This window comes from Python bivittatus, unplaced genomic scaffold (genome assembly GCF_059951505.1).
Source record: "Python bivittatus isolate LINGU-HERP-01145 unplaced genomic scaffold, Pbiv_v1 ctg000310_np1212, whole genome shotgun sequence".
Classification (NCBI taxonomy): domain Eukaryota; kingdom Metazoa; phylum Chordata; class Lepidosauria; order Squamata; family Pythonidae; genus Python; species Python bivittatus.
In genome coordinates this window covers 11552701-11578002 of record NW_028277054.1, presented here as the reverse complement: position 1 = coordinate 11578002, position 25302 = coordinate 11552701, and the positions used below count along the sequence as shown (strand labels likewise).

General features: G+C 43.7%; 1 protein-coding gene across 3 annotated transcripts in view; it reads right to left on the bottom strand.

Moving 5' to 3' along the window:
* The window catches only part of TMEM200B (transmembrane protein 200B), a 28857-nt gene extending 6938 nt beyond the window's left edge, over window positions 1-21919 (bottom strand). For 2 of the 3 annotated variants that reach the window (XM_088140071.1, XM_088140070.1), the window contains exons 1-3: window positions 21379-21919; window positions 20453-20596; window positions 463-514 (exon numbers count right to left, since the gene is read on the bottom strand). The gene's annotated coding sequence lies outside the window, so the exon portion shown is untranslated. The remainder of the gene's footprint in view (window positions 1-462; window positions 515-20452; window positions 20597-21378) is intronic. The other variant, XM_088140072.1, reaches the window with a different exon arrangement.
* Window positions 21920-25302: the final 3383 nt, after the last annotated feature.

The window sequence follows — 25302 nt, the reverse complement described above, 5'->3', positions numbered from 1 at the left end:
TTCTAATGATGTCAGCCTCCTGTAGTCCTTTAGAAGTTGGAGAAACCTCCAACCCTTCTACCATAGCTCATACCTGATTGACACAATGGGCTAGAATGATCATCTAGACCAGTGTTTCTCAGCCTTGGCAGCTTGAAGATGTCTGGACTTCAATTTGCCAAGGCTGAGAAACACTGGTCTAGACTCTGAATCCCCATAGTTGTACATAGTAACTTTACTGTAATTTTAGACCATCTAAACAACAGAAAAGAAAAGAAGTCACTCAGAAATCCAGTGACCTTCCTTCGAGGGAGATCTGGGCAACCTATTCGGTCCCCCCTAAATACAGGCACTTACTGGAGTAAGATTGGCATTAACTTGCTTGGTATGGTTGCCAAGTATGATAATGAAACTTATGGAGATCCTAATTTTAAAAGGAATGCAACAAAGCCATTGGGATATTTTAAAGAATTAATATCTCACCTGATGCCCTTCAGATGCATTGAGACTGCAATTCCCAGATTGCCAGGAAATTCTGAAAATTGAAATCATAGCAGGTTCAGGAGGACGCAAGATTGGGGACACATTTTAATGGAAAACGGTTAAGAAATCATGTACACATCTTTTAAATGGTCCAGACTGGGAGATAGATTTAACATGACAACTAATGCCAACATCCATTTATCTGGCATTAAGTACAACTAAAAAAGCAGAGCAAGACAGAACTTAACTCAGAGCTAGAGTAGGCTCAGCAACTCAAAACTGCTCTCTATATGGAGTTCAAAATCATCATGTTATTATTAGAATTCTCAAGAAAGATTACATAAGCTCATATGTGTGTGTGTGTGTGTGTGTGTGTGTGTGTTTAAAAAAAAGGAAAACTTCCAGGACTCTGACACTATTACTGAAATGAACTGATTAAGTCCATACTTTGGCAGGAAATATCTGACCTTTCTAAATAAAAAGTTAGTAACAGGGCTTGCTTTCAATGTCAGTTTATGATTTAACTCTGCATTCTGCCTACCCCCATAAACTGTTCTATGTTGCCCCATTACGTTTTAATTCACAGAGCAGGGAGACTAAGATTAGTGACAATCCAGAATGACAAATGCTGCAGAAATGGAAACATTAGTGGCGTCCCAAAATACAGTGATAGCTCCTTGGCTGTGATTTTAAAGTTTAAGATTTCTGAGTTTTTTTCTGTATGTGGGAGATACACTTTCAGATTTTGGTTAATATCCAGATAATGGAAGTTTGGATGGTTTCTCTACAGTCTTACTAATAAAAAATTCTATGTATGTATGTATGTATGTTTATATGTAGGTAGGTAGGTAGGTAGGTAGGTAGGTATATACATACACACATACATTCTCCCTCCCTCCCTCCCTCTCTCTCTCTATATATATATATATCTGAAGAGGATGAGTGCACAGCACAAGTGCCCAGCACCATTGAGAATCCCACATGGCCAGGAGATATCAGGACTTCATGACTGTTCAAACTATAACAGTCCAGAAAAGGAACTCCTCCAGATGTTGCTGAACACTCTGCTGGCCCTTATAAAGAATGCTAAGACTTGGCTTTCCTCCTGGGCTTTTGAGTCATGATGTGTTGGAACCCCAATTGGATGTTGGTGTCATTTCTGTTTGGATCCCCATTTTCTTATTGTTTATTCTTTTTTGTAGGTTCTGTTGAATTTTCTGTAAGTTGCCCAGAGTTACATGGGTTCAGACTCCACATCTGGGGGTCCAGGTCTAGAGCTGATAACATGAAGTGTAAGCAGCCTACCCCAAACTTAGTGCCCTCCAGATGTGTGGCTTCAATTCTGAGAGTTCCGCAAGTAGGTACAGAGGTGTCTGCAAGATGTGAGATGTCTTCCTCAAATCTTTGCACAAGCTCTATACTTTTTGCATGGGAATGTGACACCGTGATGTAGTACGGAAAGGATGGAGCTTGTGGGGTGATGCTGCTTTTGTCATTTGCCCTCCCTTGATACTGCCCCTGTGGCAGCTGCTGAGTAGGGACATTTGGAGAACACTCAAGGTGGTAAAACCTGGAGTAATGAGAGCCTTGGTGCTTCAGACTCAATCTGCATTTACTCCACCATCCTGTATCCTACAGGACTCAACTAGATGCTTCTGGAAAACTGACGGAACAAGAGGACAACAGCCCACTCGCATACTGCTTCCTCAGGAACTTGAACTGGGTTTCAGAAACATGGTTTTCCTTGGTCAGAAATATTTTACCAGCCTGCAAGAGTTGTAGACAATATGGTGGAGAGGTGGAAGTCACCTGGTGGGAGAGGGCTTAAATTTTGCCCAGATGTACAAAAGCATACAGGTTTCAATGTTATGGCACAATATTTTAATACAGTAATCCGGGAGGAGTTTTAGGGATGCTCACTTCTCCTGTATACAGATTTATCATCCATGACTTTGTCATCTTCCTTTTTCATGCCACTCAATTAGTGGCAGTCACCACTTTTTGTAGCAGCAACTGACCCAGTTTGCCCTGCAGTCAGGAGCTGGGGTATTAAGTAAGTATATGAGCTCTAAATCTAGTAGGCAGACTTAACACTGCATTCAGTCCATAACCAGCGTTGTGAAAACAGCACTGAAATACAGACTCCGCTGGCTGGCATTTCTGGCGTAATGTTGGGCTATTTTTATTTCCTCCCTTTTCTCTGTTCTTTGTAGCAGTTTGCCTGACTCAAAACCTACAAAACCTTTTAGGTCATTTTGGTTGCTCCTAAAAAAAAAATTATTTAGCCTCAGGGTCAGGATTTTATTTTTAATCCCTCAGCCAGCATGGCTAGTGGCTTTTTTATTTATGCAACTGATACTTCCTGGAATACAAATGTGTTTTCAGAGACAGGCATGGAAAACAGACACAGTTCAGTTAAAAAAAAAACATGAAAAATGTGACACAATGGATTGATGAACTATGAAAAATTGGCATTGACCAGTCACAGCACCCATCCTTGTACCAGATGCACCAGGCTTACATTCAGTGCTTGAGTATGTCATGTTTCTTTGCTATTCTAGCCCACTTGCTGCAGAAGATGGATAGGTCAAGGACTTGCTGCAATAAACTTGCAAATTCCCTGAAGTATGTGATCTTATAACTGGTACTAATTAAGGAAGCTATTAATGGCACAAACCCATGTTGTTTGCATGAAATGTTCCAAATCAGGAACTGGATTAACCAGCTTGTAGCAGTCTCTGGAAACAGTTTCCTGGTTGCCTTCTAGGCTGCCAGTTTCATGGCATTATAAGAGTTCAAAGAGGCCTAATTTCTTGCTCAGAGTGAGACATCCACAGCTAGCACATCCCCCATGAAGTACTGACCAGCATCTGCTTGAACGAAAGCCACACATCCCACTCAAATCACAAAATCGGTCTTTTTGGCAAACTCCTTAGGCTGGCAAAATGTTTTTCCAAGCATTCAACTCTCTGCAAAAGAAGGCCATGCGATCAAGTTTTGTTCTCTGTGCCAGAGGAAAGCTAGCCTTTACTTTCCTCTTCCTTACAGTATTTGCAGAGACAAACCTGGTTCACACATTGCACCAAGTCACGGTTTGTGACTTGCTGCATAAGGCACCACTGGCTGGGATCAGATAATATGCTAGGCCACAAACCTTATTGTAGCCAAGTACAATGTCTGGACCTAGCTGGACTGCAGTTAATTTCAGATTTCCTAGGTATAGCACCCTGAAGAAAGGCAGGGTGCAAGAACACCTGATTAAGCTAAGATGATTAGAGCAACTTTCAGCGTTAGAATGACTGACCCCTGCTAAGACCCACGCCTCACCGGGAGGTCTGCAACCGCTCTGCGCCTGAGCCTTAATGCATGCGAGCCAATGTGGTGACCACTGGGCACAGTACAGAAATCAGTCGCAGGAGCCCATAGAGAGGACAAGGGACAAAGCAAGTGTCATGACATCATGGTGCAAACTCTACCCTGTGTGTATTTGTGTGTAATATCATGATGCAAGTATGGTGGAGGTCGCATCGTGATGTTATGATGCACATTGGCGTTGGTGTGGTTAGAAACAAATGCCTGTCAATCAACCGTGACATCTCTGGGCATCCCAGGCTCTGATGTTCTTTTTCTATCTCGATATCACTGAACTTGTCTTCATACAACACGCACAGCCAAGTCAGTAGAAGACTAGCAACTGCATTTACAAAATAGGCCAAGCTTGGTTGATATTAATATGGGTTATTTTTTATGATATAACATCCCGCGAATACCCAGCCTACTTGGTCAGGTTAGGGTTCAATGCATTGTGTCAACCCAGAAAATGCACTGAAGCCCTATCCACGTTAAGCATGTCATATGAACACAGCCCAAACTTCCACATCTTCCCTGTGTTTTCCTACCTCTTTTCCCACCTTTTTTTAAAATACAAGGCTTCAAGACAGATGGACGGTTTCTAGTGTTACTAGTCTAACCACACTCCGAAATTACTCTCATCTGGAAACAAGCATTACAAGGAGAGTAGCAAAGATTAATCTCCTTTGCATTTTCTCTTTGCATTTTCTCTTCTCTTTTCTCTTTCTCTTTGGATCTTGGATTGATCAGGCCTAGAGAAGAAGTCAGAACAAACAGAAACAACTGGAGCATTGAGCTTTTTCAAAACATCCTGCCTACATTTCTCTGTTTCTCCCTCCAGAAATGAAACCCCCTCAAGAGATCATACTGATCTCTATCTGTATACCAGACCAGAAACTTTTCTGGGTGAACCAGGGAGTCATTCTGCTTCTCAGAGGTTTCTTTCAATCCAAACATGAAGCTGATGGTTAAATCAATCTGTAAAGACAACCAGTCTGTTACATCTGCAACCCTCAACAAGCAGAAAAATTGCAGGGAGAGACACACCACTTCTGGCATAAGTAAATGATAAAGTTCACACTAATTTTAATTTTGGATAGCAATTTGGCCCATCTCCTCACCCAAAGAATAGCACCAGCTTCCCTTCCTGAAGTGCTACAAAGATTCTTAAGGAAAACCTCTCCATTTTTTTCTGGCTAAATCTCTCTCCAGCTGCCATTTTTCTGTAATTGACGAACCAAGCTGGACAATCTTTCGGTGGCTGTACTTAATACCCTAATCAAGGAACTACCAAGGAGGAAACCACACCTCCACCAACACTGGCAGGACAAGCTACAAGGAGCAAACCCCACACCCATTAGCACTGACGATGTTACCTAGTTGGGTAATGAAATGTCTGCAAGCAAACATCCAAGCTCAGAGAGCACCAGGGACTCCACAGTGCAACCCTGAGCTACATATATTCTCTTCTATTGAGATGTAAAGAGAGTTAGCAATATATAACATGCCTCCCACTGGTTAGAAGAGGGTTTCTCAACCTTGGCAGCTTTAAGATGGGTGGACTTCAACTTCCAGAATTCCCCAGCCAGCCATGCTGGCTGGGGAATTCTGGGAGTTGAAGTCCACCCATCTTAAAGTTGCCAAGGGTGAGAAACACTGGGTTAGAGTGATATTCTCAAGGTTTTCATTGGTGAAATACATTCAGCAATCTTAGCCAATCCCAATCCCCCATACAGTACAAACATACCAAAAAACAGCCTTGCAGGTACTCAAGGGGTCTCCTTCTGCCTACAAAGGGGGCTAGGCTAAGCTTGGGGATATGACAAATGAGGTTGAAATAACTTCCAGCTCCATACTACGTGTCACATAATTCGACTCCTGCAACAGGGAGCTTTCTTTGCAGAAGTTTTCGGCAAGAGCTCTTTGGGGTCACCAGTGTATCTTTTTTTGCTAGATCATCTGGAAAATTCCACATTCTGCATTGCTGCATTATTCTTGTATTTTAAGATGAAACGTTGGGGGGAAAAAGAGAGAACAGCCAAACAACACTGCTTTCCTTGCTTGTGACTCACAAGGGCCCCCTTCATATATATCTGCATTACATAGTGCAGATTGTTCTCGGTTGCTGGATTCTTTGCTTACAAGATCATTTTTTGAAATGCTTGCTCAGCGCAGCCTCTGCTTTTCTGTTTAGCATTAATACTCAGGCTTAGTAGTCAACTTTAAAATGACTAAATGCTCCATAATGCCATCGATATCTGTATCGAGAGCGACAGATTATACTATGAAGATACAGAGAAAGCCAAGTACATAAAGAACCAGACTAATGGGAAAATAACTTTGATCTAGCTTTTTCCTTGCCGTGCTAACTTTCTGCATGCAAGGTTTGGGAACAGTAAAGATTGCTCCACTCCCCCAGCAGGTGCAAACCACCAGCTGCTGTCTGAGATTAATTAGCACCCAGATTTTCTATCAGCACAAACATTTAACTCACCCTCTTATCTTGTTTCCCTTGTTTTATATTAAAATATATTTTAGCAATGGAGGAAAAACCCCAGTGCTTATTAATTAATTGTGGATAATCAGCAATTTTAGAGATTGCAGTGCAGTGACTATAAGGTCAAGAGCACTTTGGGGGGATGGGGGGGAGGCGGACGAAGCACAAAATGTTGAAGCACAATAATTTTTCCAAACAAAAATGTAAGTTTCTCTCCTGGAGGAAGCAGATTTTCCAACAAAACAAGGTTAGCAGAAGCAGGGCTGTTCCTAATAAAGTCAGGTTGTGCCTTGTGCAAATCTGAGGCTGGATCGCTCCCCATCGGTCTGTGCCTATTCTCATGAATTTGCCCCAGTTAAAAACTTTTAGAATGGGCATATTCTTCCAATGGGTTGTGTTGATTTCTTTAAAGGCAACACTACCAACCAAATATCAAGTTCTCTAGGTAATAAACCATCAAAATCTGTTTCATTAAAAAAAATGTGGTTCATTTCATTGCTATTAAATCATTCTGGATTTTAATATAATTGCCACATTCACTAACATCTTCTAACTCTTTTTCTAGTTATTCTTCCCTGTATATGATTTTATTTTTATAAACCCCTTTGGGAAAGTTTCTATAAGGGAAGGCCTCTTTAAAATATTTTAAACAAAGAGAAATAAAATACAAACCTGAAACTGGGCCTTTCTCAATTGTTTTTATTTATTTATTTATCTATATATTAAATTTGTTGCCCACCACAATCCAACAACTCTTGGCAGCTTATCATATCATCCAATGCCTTAAAATGTCTGTGGTATCTTAATAAAATAAATGTCAAACTTGAAAAAGTATATCTATAACACAGTACTGGAAAAAAACTACAAAAAAATCCCAGAATAAAACCAATAAGGATGTTGATGGCAATAATCACAGTTCCAACGCTCTTTCGTTTTTAGCAGTTTGCAAAATGCTAATAAGTGGGGGTTGGTCATATCTTGGAGGACGGTATTCTAGGAATCATGCACTGCAACTAAAAAGCAGCAGCACGAAGCTTCCACCCCCTTTAACTCGCTAAATGGGGGTGGGGGGTGGGAGACCATTAAAAGTTTATCCTGGGACTACCATGTCAGGTAGGTCAAAACTGGTTGGAGAAGGCAGTGCTGGAGATACCCTGGAGCCAAGCTACATAGGCATTAAAAGTCATACCCAGCACTTTGAGTTGTATTCTTGCCTTTATATAATATAGTTTCATTTTCATGGCAATATTCCATTAAAAACATTCAGCAATGCAGAGACAACTCCTTTCTTTCCAATAAAATACAGCAGCAGCCTCCAAGAATCTGGTAAATCTTTATCCATATCTTGAAATTCACTGTTGCTTCTGCTATTAGAATATTCTTAACCCATATATTTTATCTACAACTACAGTGGTACCTTGGGTTACGAACACCTCTGTTAATGAACTTTTCGGGTTACAACCAGCTCCAGCTGCAAAAATTTACCTCGGTTTGCGAACTCCGCCTCGGGGTACGAACAGGATATGCGGCCATTTTCCCTCCCGTGACACGGTCCGCGGCCATTTTTCCACCCCTGACACGTGGTCCGCGGCCATTTTTCCACCCCTGACATGTGGTCCACGGCCATTTTCCGCCCCTGACACGTGGTCGTAGGGAGGGGGACTCTCCCTCCAAGCAATAGCCGCCTCCCTGTCCTCCACACCAGAACGGATTAACGGTAATTACATTGAACCTTATGGGGAAATTTCCTTCGGGTTGCGACCAATTCGGGGTGCGACCAGAGTCACGGAACGAATTAAGTTCGTAAACCGAGGTTCCACTGTACTTTAAGCAATACTCCTGTGAACACCTTTGCAAGGAACTAAATCCCGTTTAACTTGCTTCCAAGTACCCATACATAGGATGAAGCTGTCAATTTCATGTATTATTTCAAGTTTTACAGAAATGCTGTACAGTGATCTTGGATGTTTTCTAACTTGGACTTGGTACTACAAGCCCCATGAAAAAGACATTTGATGAAGTAGTAGATCATACACAGAAAGAAAGTGAGAAAACAAGACTAAATACAGGAGCAGGAGACAAATTTTATGATGGGGAAAAAAATTGCTTCTGCTCTTCTAAATTGCCTTTCTTTGGAACATGTTGAGGCATTCATGAGTTACAGGACAGGTGGATCCATCATCTCCAAACTGCCCTCAATCCCATCTAACACACCTGTCAGCCCCCTGAGCCAGACCAGACCAGGAAATCAACTCCACAAGAAGGTTAAAACTACTTTTATGGAGATTGGCTACAATAAACAGAATCCTGCAAGTCTAATTGTGCTGGACCTTCTCCTCCTTCTTATAGTCCAGTGAATCAGTGAGGTATCTGCTTCAGAATGTGATCTTGCTGCTCTGGACTTTAAAAATGTTTCAGCCCCTTTTACCTGCATTTCTCCACCAAGGCCATCTTCCTTACTCTCTACAACACCCTATTTTGCCATCATGGGAAAACCTCACTGGTACATTTAGACACTGACGTGGCTTTCAACAGGTTTGAAGGCACTTCTTTAGGCTCAAATTGTTGCCCTGATCGCTCAGCACCTTTAATGAGATTACTAAATTAGGCTGTTCTCTGAATTTTTTGCAATACTATACATCAAACCATAACTTTACTAAATTGGTTGGGCTCACACAACGGGTAAATAAATCAACAGTAACTGTGTTTCCAACTAACCACACTTCAACTGTTGCGTGAATGCAGACCCCATGCTCTAATGGGTGGGGCTAAGAATCCTTTTGTGAATACATCCTTGAGTGACACATCTCCAAACTCTACAGCCTACAGCAGGCCAGAGACTGGCTGAAGAATGGTAGCCTAAAGAAATAAAATTAATATCCAACTGCACACTCAGATGAAAGAATCGCTCCTGGCTTGAGGCAAACTCATGTTCTTTAACCAGAAGGAAGGACTTAAGCAGGAAGGTTAACCTACTTTTGGGTTGGATTTTCAAATCCGTGGGCAGGAATTAAAAGACAGCAATCCAATTATGAAGAGAGTTCCTCTTTACATCTTAAGGGTTTTTATTTAAGGCTGTTGTTCTGTCCAAGTTTTCTCCAGAAAGCTTATAATCAATATCATTTATTTTTTTAAATGAAGCCAGTAGATAGTATTGCTTTCCCTCTGCTGGGGGAAGGGAGAGTTGATTTTTGGCAAGTACTCTATCCCTGGCAGTTTCCCAGAAAATCCATGATATTCTGAAGCCTCCACCCCACTTATGTGGAGGGGAAGGATGAAAATTGCCCCATTCCAGTTACAGATGCTTTTCATCCATGGACTGGTATCAATTGTTTATCATCCATTACTGTACTTAAACAAACAAACAAATCCAAACTGAAAACCCTTTGTAATCCCTTCCAAAGATCTTCATGAAATCCATAAAGAATCTGTTTATAGAACATTAACAGTTTAAAACCCAGTCCACACTCTTTTAACTGAAGGCATATTTGAAATTAAAAGGTCTTTGAGTCATCTTAAAACACACACAAGGAACTTCCATAATGATGGGACCACTACTGAAAAGGTTCTGTCTCTTGCCCTGGAATGTAGATGTTTGTCACATTACAATCTTAACACTACTGGGAAAAGAACAACAATAAAAATACTTCCACTTGCTTCTAGACTGGATATATAGCTTAAGCACTGTCCTCTATACTTGTAAACCCCCAAAGAACAACAATGGGTGATGACATTTGTAGCAAACCACAGTGATGCTAAAATGAAGACCCGTGTGTCTGACATCATCACACAAAAGTTGCCATTATCTACTTGCATCCTGACGTCTGATGCCTGGATGTGAGTCATGGCATTTGCACAGTGACCTTATCTCACACCTTTCATCATCTCTCTGTCCCCTGCCCTTCCCTATGGATGTCCTTGGGGATGGTTTGCTTCCAAAAGTTGAGGGGATGCCAGCTTGATACAAGCTCCACCTCTTCTGGGCATGCATGTGATGTCACCCCACACATTGAGAAGGGGCGGGGCTTGCACAGCCTCACTGTTAGAGCCATTCTAATCCCCCTTGGCCTTCTGCAGATGCCACTGCTCTGGGCCTTAAGGCAACAGTGTCTTTTCCCAAAGCAGCTACTGAAACGTTGAATGCATTCAGTTTAAGGTGTCCCCAACAGATGCTACGTGTTCCAAATCACATGTTGCCTTTTGCATCCCAAGCCCCGCACAGCTCTATTATTCTGTAAACCAGGCCTCCCAGAGTCTTAAAAGGAAATCTCTGTCCAGGAAGCAGTCATTCCTAGGGCTGAAACAAAACACCTGAAATGTGCAATAGTATTTCAGATCCAGCGCCTTGCTTTGTCATCTCTAACCAGAAGCTGCAGAACAAATTCATAAAACATGCCCTACAACTGTGTGTGTTGCAGCTCATAGGAAGCCAAAGAAAAAGCAGAAAGGGCTTTATTTATAGCTCTTGTAATGCCAAGGCACTTAGGATCCCAGCTCCTACAGCACTGGAGACGGAAACAGCCAAGAGACTCCCAATGCATTCAACAGGAGGAATGGGGTCAGGGCTGGTGGTGACTGATAAGGAAATGGCTCCCTTGGAGGCAGGATGGACAACTCATTCATGACTGGCTTCTGGACTTCTAACTGGCATCTCTTTGGCCGTTGTGGAACAGAATGATGGACTGCATAAGACTTTTGTCTGATCCAGCATGTTCATATTTATATTCTTACAATATTAGGAGTATAGACGTGGAGGCATGGAAAACAATGGAAATAGAACATATTTTTCACTGGGAGGGGCAGAGATACTGAATGATGGCAGATGCCATTTCAGTCCTTGGTAGCCAGAAATGTTCTGGTCCTGACTTGACTAGGAAGAAAAGGAAGAGGAAAAGGTCCAGAGGAGGAATACCAACGACAACAATGAGGAAAAACTTCTCCCATTTCTGCTTTTCTGGCACCCAGAGCCTAACGTTCATCAGCCCAGATTCTTTTGCACTCCTCTCATGGGTGTTGAGAGATGGTTCCAGTCCATCTAAGCCACAAAGACCATCCACAACCTAAGTGCCTTACAAGGAATCATATCAGGAGAATCCAGGCCTGAAGAACATGCCCTGAAGCTTAAAAAGAGATCAGCTGGGATTTGCAGATTAGGAAGCACAGTGCTAAGCTTTTCTGGCTTGATGAAAATGCTGGTGCTCCTTGGGTTTCAGCAAAATGAAAAGTGTACTCGACTGGCATAGTACCTACGAAAGGTAGAGAGTTTGACACAGCACCTTCTCCATTATTGTTCAGAGATTTCATCTAGAAGAGCCCCAGTTACTAGTCTGTACCCGATCTTTCACTCCTGCATCCAGCTTTCCATCTATCAGCTTTGCCTATGAATGCCTCAATCACCTTCTCCTTTCACCTGACCCTTTTAACTGGAAATGGCCAGATTTGAGCCCAGAACCTTCAGTGTGTGCCCTACTCCTCAAAACCCCTGAAACTCATCCGTTTAAGATTTCCTGATTTCTGCAAATGGATTGTTCTGTTTAATTCCACCCCTGGTTTGATTGTAAGCCAAAAAGGTATTCTCTGTATGCATTGGATTTGGCTGGGGGAGTTCTAGGAGTGGAAGGCCAACCCATCTGGGCAGGGTGCTGCAAATAATACCTATAAAGAACTTCACTGGGTTCAAACACAGATCAACTGACCATAGGGTGCTATTTCTCTACAGCAATTAGCTGCTTGCTTTTCAAAAGCCCATCTTTGCAAATCCCTCCTTACTCAACTCATTTAGGAGTCATAACTAACAGACCTCAGGAAACCCAAGTGCCTTCATTCTCTCTGGAAGTCTACTCCCATTCCATGTCTTCCCCTTTCCTCCTGGGGAATCCAAACATCTCCTTCCAAGATAAAGCCAGACAAGGAGGTCATAGATACAAATCAATTTCTAAAGCAGGCTGTGAACCTATCCATCCCAAACCAGCCGTGTCTGAACAAGCAATCCAGGTGCCTCTAAACTAATGAAACTGAAATCCCTGGAAATGTCCCCCAACAACCCATTCTCCACCCTATCCTTTTTCTTTTTGCCACAAGAAGCTACGCATCCTGATGACATTCTGCCATGTCCACCCACCTCCATGCCACACCGTCTCTGTGGATGAAGGGTACCTCTGGCGAAACTATTCACAAAATATGATGGTGATAAATGACCACCACCACACATTTCCTTTCGTACCACTTTTCAGCTCACAAAGCATTCTGCACATGGAATGGGGAATGAGAACTATAACAGAATTCAGGCAGCTGCTTTCTTTCCTATCAAATTTTATGTCCGCCTAGCCCGCTGTGATCTACTTAGTCTGACCACGGTTGTCCACTGCAAAGGTCTTCCTTGTATGACTTTTCAACTAGGGATGCTGAGATTTGGCTTTCTAATAGAAGAGAAGGAGTCCACATTTGGCTGTCTGCCAATGAAAAGAAAGGGACTTTGCCACTCCACGGGAAAGATGTCTTGCTTTGGAAGGTAAACCTCTGTTTCATACCAGCTTTATCTTCCACCTGCCACTGTTCTTTTAACTGAAAATGGCAAAATCTGAATTCAGGACTTTCAGCATGGGCGCTACCCAACAAGTTATGGACTTCAATCGGACATCAGCAATGCAATTCTGAGGCCCCCGTGACCTTTAAATGGTACCCACATGCATACCCCAACATTAATTTTTAATCATTTTAACATGGCCAAAATCTCTCAGCACCAGGGCTTTCACATGACTCCTTCCTTGATCTTAGGGGTGCCCTTGTGAGAAAATTAACAATCTCAGCCTTTTACAATCATAATTACTAAGTTCCTGCATTATTATACAAGAGCACACAGTGGTATCTGCTGCCTGAAAAGGTTGCCAGTCCCCGACATAAATCAAGCCCACCCAAATGGCTGGGGAATTCTGGGAGTTGAAGTCCACACATCTTCAAGCTGCCAAGGTTGAGAAACACTGGTCTAAAGTTAGCTGTCATGATTACATATGCTATACAGGTAGTCCTCACTTAATCATGTTCGTTCAACAATGGTTCGAAGTTATGCCGGCCTTGGAAAAAGTACTTTATGACCTGTACTCACACTTACAACCATCATAAACCTTTGCACCATCCCCCACGGTCACATGATAGTGATTTGCAACCTTTTTTATGATGATTGTTAAGTGAATCATGTGGTCATTAAGTGAATTCCAGCAAAAAAGCCCATTGGGGAAGCTGGATTCACTTAATGTCTGGATTCACTTAATTCACAATGTCTGGATTCACTTAATTCACTTAAAGTGAATCACGTGATTCACTTAATGTCTGCAATGATTCATTTAATGACTATCATAAAAATGGTCATAAAATTAGGTCCAGTCATGTGGTGACTTGCTTAATGACCACCCCACTTAATGACCAATTTTCCGGTCCCTATTGTGGTTGTTAAGCGAGGACTACCTGTAATTATGTACCATAATGAACAAGAGTGGACCTACTTTAACAGGAGCAGTTCTAGAGTGGGAACACTGACAACAAATTCAAATGCAGCCTTTGCTCACTGGCACTTCTGTGCCCTCACCAAGGAGTTGTCAGTGACACTACTTTCTTTATAGAGATGGATTCTAGCCACAAGTCACCACACAACTGCATTCAGCTCAGAGGCAAAGATGGACTGGAGGAATCGGGTGGGGGAAGAGAGGAACACTGCCCTATGGTGCTGAAAATACCTGGGCTCAGTTCCCTTTGCTTTCTGATTCTGACATCTTCTGCAAGATTTTTAAGTAACTTCATCCTGAAAACCTAGAAAGAGACTATACATACAGAAATGCATTTCAAATAACTGGTCGATTGCCCTGGTCTTTACAATAGCAGCTACAGACTTTGTAACCCTGGCAATTTGGCTGTACAGTCATGCCAAAAGCAAACAGCTGAAGAACTCACAGCTTGAATCAGAAACCAAACACAAAATCCAAGCCCACTCGCCAACCCAGTTCTTGACCTTTCTTTCTGCTCATATAAAGCTGCCAAGTCCCCATGCTTCTCAGTCTCTCCTACCCCAGGGCTGCCTTTCTCAAGCCAGGGTACTCCAGATGTTTTGCAACTGCCATTCCTTAGAATACCCGGCGCATTTCCTATTACACTGTAACTGCAACTCATCTGGAAGCTATCAAGTTGAGGAAGGTGGCTCTGCAGTGACCAAGTTGAATCAATGCATGTTCTTCCTCCATTTAGCCTTACCTCCACCTGTTCTTTCTCTTTGTGAAAAGTTATCAACTGTGGTCCATCTTCATCCAAGTTTGACCTCCTTCTGAGTCTCAATCCACCAGCAGAAGACATGCTTAGCTATCTCCTGGACTCAGTTTTTGGAGCCTGCAATGTAGTAACTCTGAAGTTTTCTGGAGCCTTGCCAGATTCCTGCTAGCAGAGCTGAAGCCAAAGAAGAGAAATGTTTGTGTGTGAGTGCGTCCGTGTGCCTCTCCCAACATATGTGTGCATGTGGTTTTTAAAAATAGAATTCCCTTTCATTGCAAGCCATAAGAGAAAATCATTCTATGCCAGCTTCAGGGCCGGTGTAGATTACACACCAGTTTGGCTGTTGGGAACCAAGAGGACTTCTGATTGAAAGATCTACACTCCTTCTAGCAGGCCCTTGGCAATCTCTCAAAATGACTCCTTATGTCTAATTCTGTCATTAGACTTCTGGATGCCAGAAAGAACCCCACTGCATACCCAAGCTGAGGAGTGTAAGAATTACAATGTCAGGTTTCTATCTTCCAAAGTCAGAGATCTCCCTGCAAGTCTATCACTTCTGGTTCCACCATCATATATTGTAAGATTACAGCTGGGAGGGACACATCCATTTTAAAAGATAGCCTTTAAAAAGCCATTTTAATCTCAAGAGTGTCCTTCCTTCCTTCCTTCTTATAAAAATGAATGTTTCTAAAAAGTTTTTAAAAAACGCTTCAAACTGGTAAAAGAAATGGAAGATAATCAATGTCTTACTGATTACATATGAAGTTATGCCTCTTGGATCTAGAATTAAAGTTCAGTTCTGCTTAGCTTTTTGTAGGACCCCAACTTTACTTGATGGGAGAGCCGTGGCATCTTACCTTTACACCATTTAAATATTGCTGGATGTTCACAAGCACACAGTTCAATGTCCTTCCCTCTGTGTTATTGCAAGGAAGATATTACAATACTGTATTCCTCCAACTTGCTGCCTCTGCCCTCATGCCATGGAGGAAGTTGAATCTAACAGAGGTGAATATGTGTAGCTCAGGGTTGAACTGTGGAGTCCTTGGGGTTCTCTGAGCTTGGTTCTTTTCTTGCAAACGTTTCATAACCCGGCTAGGTAACATCTTCATCTTCAGATTGGCAAGCACATGCCAATCAAAGAACTACTTGAGGAGCAAAGCAAAACCCCCACCCTTACCAGCACTGGCAGGGCATGCCACTGTATATAAACAGAGAGCAAACCACACTCCATTTTAGCACTGAAGATGTTACCTAGCCGGGTAATGAAACGTTTGCAAGAAAAGAACCAAGCTCAGAGAACCCCAAGGACTCCGAAGTTGAATCTATTACACACATGCTACTATACTGCAATTTTTATTTGGGTTGACATCAACATTTAATTCTTCCTATTCTAGCAACAGTTCCAGGGCAGTCAGATGATTACTACGTAGCTGTCCTGTTAGCTTACAAAAACTTCCAGGTCATCAGTAATGTCACTAAGATTTGCTACTTAGCTTCAAGAGTGCGACAGAAGATTCCTCCCAAAGATCAAGGTCTACCCCTTTAAACTTGGTTTTTTGTTTTTTTGTTTTGCATTTCTCTGTATGTTTATTTGTTCGTCTGTTTTGCTGACTTCTGGCCATAATAAAAAATTATCGTATCATATGCAGTTGACATGGAGCAAATATTTGTCCCTCCCCAGTTCTTCTCCATGAACAGAAGTGGCATGCTGTACAATTGTGCTGACTGTTAATTACCGAGCTACTTTCATTTCCCCAGATTTTCACACGACTAATTAAACTCCGCTTTTCTGCCGGATAACGAAACCACAGTCTCCCCTAAGCAGGTGGTCATAAAACAGATTGGCTACCAACCTCCCCCCCTTTCAACTCAGTGTGATTCAGTTTCTACCAAGGGTGACAAAACAGAATCAAGCACTGTCCTCTCACAACATATCTTCAGAAATAAGGAGACATTTCATAATACTAAAGATTTCTTTGATCAGCTAATGGGTAAATTACATATTAAATGACTAAGCAGCTCTTTGGAACATCTTAACAGCATAAATCTGTTATAGCCAATTTTGAAAGATCTTACATTGGAAGAACGTGTTGAATAATTATCATGAGGCAACTATGTGTCCAACGTCCTAATGATATTCATAAAGTCTTAATTTGGTAATTGTACCTGGCAGACAAAAGTACTTTAAGGAAACCTTTCCCAAAATCCTACAGGTAGGATGCTACACAACAACTACACAAAATCTTCTAGCTCCTTATATAACCTTGCCCAACTTACTGCCTTCCCAACATGGCTTCTGGCCAAGCCATTTAGAAATTCTGGGAGTTATAGTCTCAACAACATCTGGAAAAGGCTGGGCTAGACTCATAGTCTCATTTCTAGATACTTTCTCAAGTGATTTTGTAACAGTTTTCTGCAATCCTCTTCCACATTTTTATCATACTGCAATCATAAAAATGAGAGGCCTCTCAAAATGCAGCTCCGTGGTTTGAAGGGGAATGATGCTTAAAAGCAAAGTCTTCCTATGTGCAGTTATACACAGAGATACTAGATCTCAAAGAACCTGCCAGGACAAATTTATGGAAAAAGAAAGGTTGGTCTGTCATCGACTATTTTTACATTAACTTGTCTGGGAGTAAAATGGAAGAGAGAAACTAAATTTGGTTTGTTTAACAGATTCTTCCAAGTCTGGGAAAAGAAACAGAAATAAAAATAGTTCACCTACTGGATCAAAATGCTAATGCATAAGCATACTGAAAATTGCTGGATTGATGTATGATTATAAATATTATTAAAAGTATAATGAACAAATGAACAAATAAATACAATGAATTAATCTAGGTGAATAAAATCTGTACTGAAGTGAGCAATTTTATACACAGCTAACAGCTGAAAATGCAAAGGATCAGCAAGCTCTAGTAATAAAAGTTAAGGAGTACAGTGAAAAAAATGAGACAAAAATTAAAAGTAAAGAAGACCAAAGTACTGACAACAGGTACAACAACTAGCATTGGAATTGACAGTTACACCATCAAAGTGGTGGATAACTTCTGCCTCTTAGGGTCAATCATCAACAGTAAAGGAACAAGCAATCACGAAATACACCCCAGAGTAGCACTTGGTAGAGCAGCTATGATGGCCTAGGAAAAGATACTCAAATGCTGTGATTGTGTCTATACCTACAAAGATCAGAATCGCACAAGCCATGGTATTCCCTATGACACTCTATGGAAGTGAAAGTTGGACTTTGGAGAAGCTGGATAGGAAGAGTTTTGATCATTTTGAACTTTGGTGTTGGAGAAGACTCCTGCAAATACCTTGGACAGCCAAGGAAACAAACAAATGGATCATCAAACAAATCAACCCAGAGTTCTCACTCAAGGCCCAAATGACCAGGCTCAAATTATCTTACTTTGGACGTATTATGCAAAGACCTAGCTCTCTGGAGAAGACTCTAATGCTGGGAAAGGTGGAAGGAAAGTGAAGAAGAGGATGACCAGCAGCAAGGTGGATGGACTAGCTATGAGTGCCCCGTTGGAAGACCTGAAAGAACCGGGTTAAGGACAGACTGTCATGGAGAAAATCTATGTGGTCTCTTAAGAGTTGGCAATGACTTGATTGCACATAATCAAGCAGTCAAAACTGAGGAAGCTCTAGTAAAGTCAACAGGTGTCTTATTTTTGAGCAGGTTGGTATAGCTGTACTATAAGCTATTTACTGATGAACCAAGTTTATATAATATTTGCACTGTATTCTATTACTTAAAATTAATGTATATTCTCCTTTTTTGAAGGAATTCTATATTTCAAATTGCAGTTCTAGGCACATTTATTCTAGTGTGAACTGAGAGGCTCACTGACACGATACTCCCTCTGGAGAAAATCCTAATCCAAGCAACTCAGTTAACACCCAGGAGCCCTAATCAGCATGGCCAATAGTGAAGGATGCTGGGAGCTGTAGTTCAGCAACATCTGAACAGCCATAATTTGCCCCTTCTCTGATTAAAGGATGCCAGATAACAAACCTGGGCAATGTTATGCTCATGAAGCCAGAACTCTACTCCCTTGGTTCAGCAGAAGGCAACTCTGCACATTACTGGCTCTCACTTATAAGTAAACAGCAGGGCTGGTTGCAGTCTGAATGATGTGTTTCCCAGTGCAAGATTCAGTGACGCTTACTCCATGAAGCAATTAGGCAACTGAAAAAAAATCTAATTTTGGTGAAACCCAAATAAGTGCGATTGATCCTACAATTCATTGCACTGCCATAAATATGGCGGTGGGGTTGTGCTTACAATAGTATCTACATCTAAGGGGGAATGGATCATCTTTCTCTGATGGCAAACTCCCCACTGCAGGCACTGAAGGTCAGGATGGAGGACAACAGTCAGTGCAAAGATCTGGTGGAGAAGGGATTTCTCTCCCAGGTCCCAGTGTTACGTTTACCACCTCCTTACCCACTGTTCAGTTCTTAAAAAAAAAAAAATATTCACACATTCCCTAATTGTGTAAAATTCTAATGGGCTGGACTACACGTTCCACAAACCAACACATGCCCATGTGGAACTGGGGAACACCAATCAGCCATTCTTCTAGCTTGGTTCTTCATAGAAGCAAATAAGCTGTTTCACATACCACCTAAGCCATATAGTGGTTCATCTGGTGTTGGGAATACTGGATTCACACATTACACAAAGGCATGGTTTGTTGAGTAAGCTACGTATTGAATAAGGGCAGTCTGTAAGCCCAGATAGTGGGTGTTAATTTTAGAAGCCATATTACTTGAGTTCACATGGAATGGTATTCTGAGCTAGATCCAAGCTGGGAAAAAGCAGGCATCACCTTATTCTGTTTTATTCTTATTCATAAAACTTTTCTAAAAATACAGAAGGAAGGGGAGGAGAGAGGATCACACGTGCAGCTAGTTTTACTCAGTTACTCCTCCTTCACCCAGCACGTCTATTCTCTCTTAGAGATTGTAAAGCCTCTCTCCCCACACTGAAATCCCTTTGATCAACCGTCACTGGATGCTGGCCAAAAGCCTTCTATCCATTTTGCTTTCTCCTTTCATATCCTTGCCCAAGACACAGCCTCCTCTTCCTCCTACTCCCCTAAAGCCATCAACTGTTATAAGCACTTCTGAGCTCCCACCAGAGTCATAAAAGTCCTTTAAAAAAACGGAAACTGTCCTGGAGCCAAAAATCTGGATTTATGAATTTACATCTATCATCACCACCGCTCCATTTCTCCATCAAAAGAGTAAAGCTCAGATTTCAATGGATTTAGGGTCTTCACACACTCTTCCTGAAACTCCAGAGAAAAACCCAACAATTCCTACCAAAGGAAGATGAGGGAAACTCCATGTTGCATCTTCAGCATTCCATCCATCTTAGCCAAACTGACAAAAACATGCAAGAGTGCAAGAGACGTGCTTTAATTTGTCAACTTAGCCCTGAGATTCTGTGGCCAAAACAACTCCCAATTCTCTTTCATCTTTTTTTGCAATTTATGGCACGCCCCACGCAGATCTACTCCAAACTAAGTGCATTTCACTTCTTCTCCATGTGTAACAGGATTTCAGCTTAAATCAACACACAGCACACTGCAACAGGGTTTGTACTAAGCCCCCAGTTCCCAGATTGGCTGGCTTCCTGCTTCATACTTTCAGGAATGTCAGTTTATGGTGGTTGTGGGAGACATTAGATGCTTCTAGGAGAGGACAAAACATTTTCTTCCTGCAAGCAAAAGCTAAAGGCTTTGCATAGATGCCACTGGGAAGTTGCTAAAAAACAGCACACTTGCACAAGCATTCCTATTCACCCACCTCAATACATGGAGGGCTGGGAGGGGGGGAGAGAAAATGCCTTAAAAAATGACTTACCATCAGCAAGGGAGCCATCCACCGCATTATTTTGTGGTCTGATGTTCTTCCTTGCCCATTATTTTCTTAGCTCATGGATTTCCTCTCCCAGAAGAAAAGATGAACAGCTCCAAAATGTAGCTTCTCAGCTTGTTCTTGGGTCATCTGAAAAACAGGACATGTAAGGAAAGATGGGTGCAACTGGCTATGGCCGCAATTCCAATCTTTTCTCTCTTTGCAATGACAAGTTTGTGGGTGGAGGTGGAGTGGGGAGACCTCCGAGCTGACATGACAAGTTTTCTTGCTGGGCACCAAATTACAAATGGGTGTGCATGCAAAGTCAAAGTTCCACTGATGTTCCCCAGGCACATGGTTGGCTCTCCTGCTCTGTCTGGCGAGACCTTTCAAAATTAAAGGTCGCCTGGTGGCCTCCTTGTCCTCCACGCCACAAACACCCCTGGAGGGGGGCGAAGTTCCTTCTGGCCTAGGGTCCTGCTGGCCATCCCTTGAAGGGTTCTCTGGGGAGAGGGCTAGAAAGGAGAGGTCCTGCTCTAGCTTGTGGGGCATCTATTCCTCAAAGGTTTTTTTTTAAAGAGGATATTGTTGTGCCTCTGAGCTGTTCTCTGCGGGTCATCTGAAAGCGCCCCCTCCCCTGAGATTTCTCGGTCGGCGGTCGCCCGTCCCCTTGCTTGAGAAAAAGGGGAGGGGGCGAAGGGCCAGAAACCATCCGACCCACGCACCCGTCCCAGAGGAGAGAGGGAGGATCGGCGGCCAAGCTGAGGCGAAGATGCCCCGCCGGGAAACTCAGCCCCCCTCCCGCGAGCCCTTCGGCTTCCCGCGGGCGTTCCGCAGAGCCGCGCCACGAGGTGCCGAAGGAAGTTGGAACCGAGCGCCCGGGGGGACCGACCCGCCCCTTCTTTCCTCAGGGGTGCCCCCTCCGCAGTTACCTTGAGCCCCGCTCTCGGGCTCCCCACAGTCTCGGCCGTCGCTCCGGGGCCGGGCTCGATCCCCCCTCCCCCGGCACAGAGGCGCCTTCGGGCCGACCGCGGCTCGCCAAGCGCACGGGCGCCTTCGTCGTTTCCACTCCGCCCCGCGCGGAGCAAGATGGTTGGAGCAGCAACCTTATGTGGGGAGGGGAGGGGAGGGGAGGGGGGACAACGGGGGAGGGAAGGCGACGGCGCCGCGTCGCAGCCCGCCCGAGCCCCGGGCTCCCCGCCCGCCTGTTCTGCCTTCCCGCCCGGTGGGAGCCTTCTTGCGCCGTCCCTTCCCCGGCGCGCGATCTGCTCGGCTCCCCGCTCCGCTTTGCGCCCAGCCCGGCTCCGCTCTCCTCCCGCAGCCGTGCGCCGAGTCCCGCGCGGGTGCTTCCCGCTCGCGCCCCCGCCCGCGCGCCTCCCTCCGCCCTGGAGTCCGCCTTGCTCCGAGCCACTTTGCCGGCGCGGGGGGGGGGGTCGCTCCACGGAGGCTGCCAGCCGAAAGAGCCCTTCGCCCGCCCGCCCCGCTCTTCACTTTTCTCACCCCCTTGACGGGGGGAAAGTTGCCTCCCGAGCGCGAGGCGTTTCAAACGGACAGAAGATGAGCGTGGGGACTGAAAGATCCGGTGGCAAGCGGCGCTCGGTGTGAAGCCTGAACGCCAGCACTTAACCTGCCGGGGCACAAATGCGGGTTCGCACGACACGCGAACGCATCCTTCACTGCGCCACGAATAACGGGACGGAGCCAGCCGCCTGGATCCCGAGCCCAGCCAAATAACAACCTTGTGTGAAGTGGCTCCGCAGCGGCGGCGGCGGCGGCGGCGGCAGCCCCTAATTGCTGTTTCGTTAGGATCGCGGAACCTGCATGGATGGTCAGCTCCCCCGAAATCTGCAGAGATTTGAGTATGTGTCTACTTGACAAAAAGCACTAAAGTCCAGAGATTCGCAGCTGATTGAAATCATGTCCTTTTAGCTTTTCACAAACAATAAAAACTATATTTAAACTGCTGCCTGAAGTAGGGCACCGTCAAAGAACGAAAGAGTATCCAGTCTCTGCTGGATGATTTTTCTCCTGCTGCCTGGAACGGCATCTTCTTTATCCGGAAGAAGAAGAAGAGTAAAACTTGAAAGCCTCCTTATCTCCTCACTTTCTAGAGCCAGGGATTTTTCCTATACATCCAGAGCCTCCTTTCCTAAAGCACTTGCAGAAAACGCTTCCCCCTCTGTTTCTTCCTCTTCGTGAAAGTGAAAGGAGTTTGCATGCAATTAAGGTAAGGCTGGGGAGATATTCCAACCCAATGCCAGTCATTGCTTCCCTTAGGAGATGCCAGCAGCCAAATAATTGCTTAGTTCCAAACAAATGAGTCAGCAGTCATCACTCTTGGAGACTATTCCAAGTCGAGGGGACTCTGAGAAAAGTCTATCATCCATTCTGCCCTACATTGGGGTGCCGGGCCAGATTGAGGCCAACTGATGCCCTAAGCGCTGCCCAGCAATGGTGCCCTTGACAGAAGCAAAACTCTTACACTCTGAGAGGGAAACAAATGAGATATCTGACCACACCTTCAAACCAAACTTTTAAACTTTAGTCACTCGCCACGCCAAAGAAAATGTTTTTTAAACAACGCAGATTAAAGCTGAACGTGGCAGATAAGGACAATGACCCAAAACATTCAACTAAAGTTGAATGTGGCAGTGAAAGTGTTAAGGGCTTGATAGCTGGGGGGAAACTCTGGGGTATCCCCCTTTCCTTAGTGTCCTAACCGTGTTTATTTTGCTTAGGCTTGTTGGTGTATCTAGCGCCTCCTGGAGCAAACTGGATGATCCTGAATCAGTGACAGGCATGTTGACGTCATTGGATAAACATCACACAACATGCTTACATCCCAATGTCTGATACAAGTACACATCCAGTAGTAATGTATGGCTGTGAGAGCTGGACCATAAAGAAGGCTGAGTGCCGAAGAATTGATGCCTTTGAACTGTGGTGCTGGAGAAGACTCTTAAGAGTCCCCTGGACTGCTAGGAGGTCAAACCAGTCAGTCTTAAAGGAAATCAACCCTGATTGCTCATTGGAAGGATCGATAATGAAGCTCAAGCTCAGATACTTTGGTCACCTAATGCGAAGAGAGATCTCTTTGGAGAAGACCCTGATGCTGGGAAAGATTGAAGGCAAAAGGAGAAGAGGACGGCAGAGGATGAGATGGTTAGATGGCATCACTGAAGCAATGAGCATGAAACTGAGCAAATTCAGGGAGGCAGTGAAGGACAGGAAGGCCTGGTGCGATATGGTTCATGGGGTCACGAAGAGTTGGACACGACTTAACGACTGAACAACAACAACAACAAGGTTGCAGCATATGTTAATTGGGTCATGGTTGTTCCAGCCTTTGCCTACCCTTGTCCCCTGCACAGACCCCGATGCTCTCTATCGGTTTCTGCCCGTCTGGTGAGGTCAGCTAGAGCAGGTGTCCTCCAGGTCCCACTGATTAAGCAGTGTCACTGTTCAGGATCCAGGAAGCAGGCCTTCTCCAAGATGGGTGCTGCCCCGTGGAATGACATCTTCCTCCCACCCTCGAGATCCTTGATACGGCTCTCAATTTGATTTTCTGCAAATTGTTAAAAACCTGATTGTCCTCCCAGACCTTGGGCTAGACTGGTGGCTGAGCCCCTTTGCTTTCCTTTGATGTACATAGGTTGCTGTTTTTAATGTTCATTGTAAGCCTCGGAGAGTCCCTGTAGAGTTGGGCAGCCTTGAAACTGAAATAATAAATACATAAAATAAATAACCCCCACCCCCACCCCAGCGGGCTCATTCTCTGATTGGAAGCAGGCAACTGCCACTTATATTGCCCACAATCATCATGATGTATCTCTCCCCTGGAATGGAGCGGAAAATTAAAATCACAACTATTTAGCACTAATCACTGTATTGTTTTCCAGAGGAGGGTTAAACTCCCCTCTCGTTTCCTCTTTTCCCTATCAAGCTTCTATTCCTTTCAAGAGCTCCAACTTCACCACTCACTTTAGCTTCTGCATCCTTCCTTTAATGCCCCCCCCCATGTCTTGCTAAGCCTTCTTAGCCTGCTCCCCCAGTCTCTTGTCCATATAGGCCCTGGGAAACTTTACTCCCAGCCAAACTGGCAAGTGCTTCTTCCCTCACTGAAACTGGATTACAAAATGCTTTTATTATTATATTTTTCATGGGGCCTGGAATCTGGTCAGCTCTCCGGCCTTAAAAGATACAGCTGTTTAGCATCCACGCAGAAGGGGTTAGAAACTCGGTGGTCCCCAATGAGTCGGAGCTACAGCTCCCCAAATTTCCAGCCAGCATGGCCAATCCATAGTATAGATTATTTTACATGATAATAATAAATTCAGATGTGGGTGGAAGACTATTCCAGACAACGTTCTTCAGGTATTGAAAATGGAGATGCGCTAACCACAAACTTATGGGTCTCTTTGGGGGTATTTGATTGATTTACTCCCTGCTTTAAAATTCACATATAGACATTCTTCCCCTATAGTTTTTCAAGCCCGGAAATGCAGTATCTGGGCCAGGGGATGCTGGGTTAGTGAAAGAGGGATAAAGAGGGCAAACACAAATCCACTAAATTCGTCTGAACTGCAAATGCCTTTAATTAAAGCTCAGCACCCATGTCCAATGCTGAATTAATATCAAAACTTGCCTGATAATAACCCTTAGCCATGAATGTGTATGTCTGACTGTCTGTATGTACATATAGTATATACATACATACATACCCATAGGTATATATATTTCTTCAATTTATATAGCCACCCAACTCACCATAGTGACTCTGCCTGGCTTACAATGTTTAAAAGCAATACAATAACTTTATATAGAAAATAGAAACAACAGCTAAAGAGCCCGATCAG